We start from the raw sequence: 7,957 nt of genomic DNA, 5'->3' as shown, positions 1-7,957 counted from the left end.
CGTTAAAAGAAATAGTAAAAAGAAACGAGAGGAGGACTTCGCCTTCCAGTGCAGGGGCTGTGGGTTTGATCCCTGGCGGGGGAGCTGGGATCCCAGTTGCCTCCCTGCCAAGAACCAAAATTTAAACAACAGAAGCAATACTGTAACAACTTCAATAAAAACTTTAAAAATGGTCCACATCAAAAAAATCTTTAAAAGAAAAACAGGTGAGGGGCTTCGCTGGTGGCGCAGTGGTTGAGAGTCCGCCTGCCGATGCAGGGGACGCGGGTTCGTGCCCCGGTCCGGGAGGATCCCACATGCCGCGGAGCGGCTGCGCCCGTGAGCCATGGCCACGGAGCCTGTGCTCCGCAACAGGAGAGGCCACAACAGTGCAAGGCCCGCGTACCGAAAAAAAATAAAAAATTTAAAAATTAAAAAAGCAGGTGAGATTAACTGTAATAATATATTGTATTTAATCAGCTAGATTTAAAATATTATGCTTTCAGCATATAATCAACATGCAGACTACGGGACCCAGTACCTTCACGCCACAGGCTTTGATGTCAGAGTGTTTTTCACAGTGAAACCTCTCAATTCCGACCGCCCCTTTGCAGAGGGTCGCCAGCCCCTGGGTCAGTGGCTGCCGCTGTGGAAGGGGAGCCTGGACGGCAGGACCAGAGGGAGGGGTCCTGGCTTGTCCACGGGCTGCCGTTGAGCCTGGGGACGTGCTGGCCTCGGCCTGTGACAGCAGGTGATGGGGGCACAGGCGTTATTCATACCTCGTGGATTTCCAGGCAGATCTGAAGGTCTAGTGTTGGGGCGGCCGCCGTGCCCCGCCTGGGGTGGCGTCTCAGCCCATGGGGGGATTCGTTCCACACGGCCTCCAAGCTGTGACTCCATCTGGGGCCTGGGGGTTGGGCATTGGCTCTCCAGCTCAGGGGAGAGTCGGGCGGGTCCCTTGGGAGGTGGCCCTGGGGTGCTCCCTCATGGTCAGCCAGGGTGACCGGGCCTTGTGGGAACTTAACCCTCCGTTTGATGCCAAGTTGCTTGAAATGAGTAGGAACGACTTGATTCTAATATTTTCCTGTAAAATCAGTGCTTGGGGATGAGAAGAGAAAGCCACCTTCCTGGAGGCTTTGGAAAAAGGCCGGGACAAACCCCTCCTCATGCTTTGCCACTGCGGCAGCGAGGGCAGGGGCTGCGTGCCAGGGGCCTGGCGCGGACGGCAGTGCCAGGGAGAGGCCACCCGGCAGACAGCTCGGGACAGATGCGCTTTGTGGCTGAATACTGGTCGTCTGAACTCATGTTCATGTCGTTTGAATTAGCGTTTTCATAAGCAATAGAGAAAGACAAAGGTTCTCGAGGAGAATTCCGTTCTGGAAGCCCAGAATCTCCTGTGGGAAGAGTTGGGCCCCGTCCTTGGCCACCCTCCCACCTGAAGCCTGTCCGTCTCAGCAGACGCTTCAGAGCCCCACGTGTTCGGTGCACGTGGCCGTCTGCTCCCGACTGTTCCCGAGACCCTTGACAGAAAGGGGGTCAAGTGCCTGCTGGGATGTGAGTATAGCCGCTGCGTCTGTCGTCTGGGTGTATGTGGGTATATTTAAATTTCAGGTCTGTGCATAGATACTTTGGGCGTCTTTCCTCCTGAGCATACAAAGAGTTACTTTAAAACATAGGTTTCTGACAGATGTCTGTTCCTGTCTTAGCAGCTCTCAGCTCCTAAAAAATTAGAAGGCTTTTCTTTTTTGACAGATCTTTGCATCAGTTCTGGCTCTTTCTGTGTAATTGCACTCCGGTTATCCCTGTGGCTTTTTCTAAACTGAAGGGGCTGAACTACGAACAAGACGGGCTACATGTGACTGCATATATCGTAATTGTAGGGAGAAAACATTGCCCTCGCTCTTGACGACCTGTGGGCAGGAGGGGCCCATCACAGCCTTGTTAGAATCGCTGCCAGTTTTTAGGATGAATCGAATACGTCAGTGTTTTTGAGGGGATCTGTAAGGAACATGAATTTCTTTCTTTTGTAAAAAAATATTTAATTAACTAATTTATTTGGTTGCACCGGGTCTTAGTTGTGGCATGTGGGCTCCTTAGTTGCAGCAGGCTGGCTCGTCAGTTGCGGCTCACAGGCTCCTTTAGTTGCGGCCCACCGCCTTCTTAGTTGCGGCACGCGAACTTTTTAAATTGCAACAGGCATGTGGGATCTAGTTCCTTGACCAGGGATCGAACCTGGGCCCCCGGCATTGGGAGCACAGAGTTCTAATCACTGTGCCACCGGGGAAGCCCCAGGAATGTGAATTTCTGCCAAGACATATGCATTTGCATTTACCACTGCGTGGGTTTGAGAACCCCTGCTCGGGGTCTGGGGTGATGAAGAATTAATTATGTTCAGTTCCAGGAGGTATTTATTTTCCTCTTTATATATTTCAGAGCTTCTGTACTTTTTACAATCAAAAATAATATTTAAAAATCATTTTGTGGGCTTCCCTGGTGGTGCAGTGGTTGAGAATCCACCTGCCAATGCAGGGGACACGGGTTCGAGCCCTGGTCCCGGAAGATGCCACATGCCGCAGAGCAACTAAGCCCGTGCGCCACAACTACTGAGCCCACATGCCACAACTACTGAAGCCCACGCGCCTAGAGCCCGTGCTCTGCAACAAGAGAAGCCACCACGGTGAGAAGCCCACGCACCGCAATGAAGAGTAGCCCCTGCTTGCCACAACTAGAGAGAAGCCCATGCACAGCAACAAAAACCCAACAGCCAAAAATAAAAATAAATAAATAAATTTATTAAAAAAATCATTTTGGGTTTAATACACTCTATCAAGGCATGTCATTCCTTAGAAGGTTGGAGCCTGAGTTTAAGTGGAATCTTCTAGTTCACCTTTTTAAAAAAATTTAATTTAATTTAATTAATATATTATTTTTGGCTGCGTTGGGTCTTCGTTACTGCACGTGGGCTTTCTCTAGTTGCGGCGAGCAGGGGCTACTCCTTGTTGCAGTGCGCGGGCTTCTCATCGCCGTGGCTTCTCTTGTTGGGAGCACAGATTCTAGGCGCACAGGCTCAGTAGTCGTGGCTTGCGGGCTCTAGAGCACAGGCTCAGTAGTTGCGGCACACAGGCTTAGTTGCTCCGTGGCATGTAGGATCTTCCTGGACCAGAGCTTGAACCTGTGTTCCCTGCATTAGCAGGCAGATTCTTAACCACTACGCCACCAGGGAAGGCCTACCTTTTTTTTTTTAACTTTTTATTTTATATTGGAGCATAGTGGACTAACAATGTTGTGTTAGTTTCAGGTGTACAGCAAAGTGATTCAGTTATACATATGCATGTATTTATTCTCTTTCAAATTCTTTTCCCATTTCGTTGTTACATAACATTGAGCAGAGTTCCCTGCGCTATTTGTTGGTTATCCATTTTAAATATAGCAGTGTGTACATGTTAATCCCAAACTCCCTAACTATCCCTTCCCCCCCACCCCCCCATAACCGTAAGTTCCTTCTCTAAGTCTGTGAGTCTGTTTCTCTTCTGTAAATAAGTTCATTTGTATCATTTCTTTTTAGATTCCACATATGAAAATTTCTTTTTCTCTGTCTGACTTACTTCGCTCAGTATGACAATCTCTAGGTCCATCCATGTTGCTGCAAATGGCATTATTTCATTCTTTTTAATGGCTGAGTAGTATTCCACTGTATATATGTACCACATCTTCTTTATCCGTTCCTCTGTCGATGGACGTTTAGGTTGCTTCCATGTCTTGGCTATTGTAAACAGTGCTGCAGTGAACATAGGGATGCACGTATCCTTTCAAACCATGTTTTTCTCCAGATTTATGCCCAGGAGTGGGATTGCAGGATCACATGGTAGCTCTGTTTTTAGTTCTAGTTCACCTTTTGGTAATCGGAGAATGCTGCCGCCCATCAGCCACCCTAGCCAGAGCCTCCAGTCTCTGTTGGGGGGCTTGTCTGGGGGAGGCACTAACCTGGGGGGAGCCCTGAGTGTTGGCCTGGAGGTGAGGCTCGATACTGCACTTGGGGGCCAGGGAAGCCTGGGACGGGCGACCTTCGGGCAGAGCCCTGAATGGAGGAGTGGGCCCGGGGGTTGGGGACATGAGGGCAGAGGCCTGGCGGCTGAGGAATGGAAGGTGGGCCCAGCGAGGGGGAGTGGGCCCGGGGCTGCAGGCAGGGGTGGGGGAGGAAAGGGGACCAGTGTTGGCTCCAGCCAGAGCAGGCGGGTGGTGTCCGCCGAGTGATGCCAGGAGGGTGGCTGAGGGAGGGGCGGGGGGTGCTGAGTGGGCAGCGCACTGAAGACACAGCCCCTCGGGTTTGCTTGGGGAGGGGCAGCCGTGAGGGCACGAGAGGAGGTCACAGGGCAGTGGGCCTTCCTCTGCCAGTCCTGCTTCTTGTTTTTAATTGAGGTATAGTTGATGTACAATATTATATAAGTTACAGGGGCACAGCACAGTGATTCACATGTTTTCTAGGTTATACTCCGTTTATAGTTATTATAAAATATTGGCTGTATTCCCTGTGATGTACAATATATCCTTGTAGCTTATTTTGTACATAATAGTTTGTGCCTCTTAATCCCCTACCCTTATCTTGCCCCTCCCCACTTCCCTCTCCCCCCTGGTGACCACTAGTGTGTTCTCTGTATCTGTGAGTCTGCTTCTTTTTTGTTATATTCACTAGTTTGTTTTTATTTTTTTGATTCCACATATAAGCGATATCATGCAGTATTTGTCTTTCTCTGTCTGACTTATTTCACTTAGCATACCCTGCAAGTCCATCCATGTTGCTGCAAATGGCAAGATTTCATTCTTTTTTTGTGGCTGAATAATATTCCATTTTATATCTATTTCACATCTTCTTTATCTATTCCTCTGTCGATGGTTGCTTCCAAATCTTGGCTATGGTAAATAATGCTGCTATGAACATTGGGGTGCATGTATCTTTTCAAATTAGTGTGTTTTCATTTTCTTTGGGTAAATACCCAGGAGTGGAATTGCTGGATCATAGGATAGTTCTAGTTTTAGTTTTTTGAGGACCTTCCATACTGCTTTCCACAGTGATTGTACCAATTTACACTCCCACCAGCAGTGTACGAGGGCTCCCTTTTCTCCACACCCTCTCCAGCATTTGTTATTTGTGTTCTTTTTGGTGATGGCCATTCTGACAGGTGTGAGGTGATGTTTCACTGTGGTTTTGATTTGCATTTCCCTGATGGTTAGTGATGTTGAGCATCTTTTCACGTGCCTCTTGGCCATCCACATTTCCTCTTTGGAAAAATGTCTATTCAGGTCTTCGGCCCATTTTTGGATTGGGTTGTTTGTTTTTTTGGTGTTGAGTTGTATGAGCTGTTTATACATTTTGTATATTAACCCCGTATCTGTCATGTCACTTGCAAATATTTTCTCCCATTGAGTAGGTTGTCTTTTCATTTTGTTGACGGTTTCATTTGCTGTGCAAAAGCTTTTAAGTTTAATTAGGTCCCAATTGTTTCCTTTTGCCTTTTGACAGCTCTTGTTATAACCAGATACACCATCAAGGCTGTCCTTCCCAGTCTGAGATCTCTGTGCTTTGGAGGGCTCTTTTGGTTCGTCCTGGTCACGAGAACACACAACAGCAAACGAAACGGTTGCGTCCTGTTCTGACAGGACACGTGGCCTTTTTCCTGGGCTTCCTTCTCTGCATAGGCAGTGTCCCGCCAAGGACAGGCCTCAACTCAGAGCCTCCCCCCCGCCCCGCTCCTTAGGCTCCCCCAGGCTTCTGCTGCAGGTGACCAAAGGGTCATGTGTGATTTTGTACCCTGCTGTCCCCGTGCCCCAGTGGGCTAAGGGCTGGGGTCTGTGGTCGCTGGGTTCCTGTGCAGCTGCCCAGTCCTGGACAGCCTCTTGCTCTGGACCATGCCAGGACATCCTCAGCTGCAGGCCCGGCAGCCCCACCTGTGGCCCTGTCACCAAGCAGGCCCGGCTCCTGGCTCCTCACCCTGGGGGACGGGCAGGGGCTGGCAGCTGCTGGGTCGAGGACCAGCCTCCTGGCACGGCCTTGCCGAGTGACCGTCGGAAGCTCGCGTGCAGCCTCATCCCATTTCCACGCGGGCTCTGAAAGGCGGTGACAGCTGCCTGTCTCCCTGCCCAGTCCTGCCCCCTGTGCCTTGGTGGTCAGCCCGCGGTGGGCTTCGGCCACGGCCAGGGACCTGCCAGTGCCCCCCCAGGGGCGTCCCAGGCATAACTGCCACAGGGGTTGGCCCTCTTCCTCCCAGAGCTGGGGGCGTCCCCAGCAGAGGGGTGGCAAGAGCGCAGGGGCAGTGGGTGGGTGACCTCTGGCCACGTTGTCACGTCCTCTCCCTGGGCTTCCTGGGTTCACCCCGACTCTGCCCCTGGGCATCCTCGCTGACCCCAGGCTGGACACCCAGCCCCTCACTCAGATGGTGCACTGGCCCGTCACCTCTGTCCCCAGGCAACCCCTGATCTGTATTCTGTCATTACGTCTAGATTGCGTTTTCCAGAATTGTGTATAAATGGAATCAGTCTATCTGGGTCTGGCTTCCAGTCATCCTGAATATTTTGAGACTCATCCATATTGTAGGGTGTCAGTAGCTCACTCCTTTTTATTGCTGAGGTGGGTTCCACTGTGTGGACGGACTGCAGCTTATTTGTCCATCACATGTAACGGACGTGTGGGTTGTTCCCAGGTTCTGACTGCTACAAATAAAGCTGCTCCAAACATTCGTGCACAAGTCTCTGTGTAGACGGCGGCTTTCACTTCTCTTGGAACAACTGGGTGTAGAACAGCTGGTTCATATGGTCGGTGAATGTTTAACTTTTTGAGAAAACTGCCAAACCGTTTTCCAAAGGTTGGACCACTTAGCATTGCTACCAGCTGTACAAGGTTATAGTCACCCTGCACCCTTGCCAGCACTTGGTGTGCTCAGGTTCTAAACTTCAGCCATCCTGGCGGGTGTGAGGTGGTAGGTCACCATGGCCTGAATTTGCACTTGCCTGATGACCACGTGTTGAGCATCTTTTCGTGTAGGTCTTCTTTAGTTGTGTCTGTTCAAATCTTTTGCCCGTTTTAAAATCCAGTTGTCCTCTGACTGAGGTGTAACAGTTCTTCTGTATCTCAGGTGTAAGTCCTCTGAAATAGACATGTTTGACAAATATTGTCTCCAAGTCTGTGGCTTGACTTTTCATTTTCTTAACAGAGCAAACTTTTGAATGTTGGTGAAGTCCAGTTTATTTGTTTGCTTGTTTGTTTTTTTGTTTGAATAGTTCATGCTCTTTGTGAACTATTTAAGAAAACTTTGCCAAGGCCAAGGTCACTAAGATGTTTCTGTTTGGGGGTTGATGGTTGTGTGTGTGATGAGCGAGGCTTGAGGATCATTTTTTTGCGCGTGGCTGTCCGATTTTTCCAGCACCTTTTGTTGAAAGGATTCTTTTTCTCCATCGCATTTCTTTGGCGCTCTTGTCAAAAATCAACTGGCCGTGTATGTGTGGGTTTATTTCTGGACTCTCCATTCTGTGGCATCCCCAGGCACGGTAACAGCCGAGACCATCCCTCTCTATACCCAAACGCCCACTTGGGTGGGCACTGACCGTAGGCTGGTTCTAAACACGGGAACCCAAAGTGCAGCATTCACACCGTTGGGAGGATGTAACCAGGTAATGAGAAGAGAAAACACCGCCTTGTGACACTAAGTCTGTGCCCTTGAGGAAGCACATTCCAAGCATCCAAGGAGAAAAGGACTCTTCTTTGGGCAACCGTTCTGGTCTGAATGGCCCTGTTTGCCCTTCCTCCCCGACTTGGGCCACCTTCTCACCTGAGCCCTCAGGTGGCCCCTTGTGGACACAGGCTGAAGGCTTGTCCCGGATGCTCTACCCTGCCTGCCTCCCAGATGGCCCAGCACTTAGAACCTGCCCTGCCTGGGCCCCCACTTCCGCCCAAACCTTCAGGAGGTGGCCGCTGACTGGCGGG

Source organism: Lipotes vexillifer, unplaced genomic scaffold, assembly GCF_000442215.2.
Source record: "Lipotes vexillifer unplaced genomic scaffold, Lipotes_vexillifer_v1.1 scaffold328, whole genome shotgun sequence".
In the NCBI taxonomy this organism is placed as follows: Eukaryota; Metazoa; Chordata; class Mammalia; order Artiodactyla; family Lipotidae; genus Lipotes; species Lipotes vexillifer.
This window is presented reverse-complemented; position numbering follows the sequence as displayed.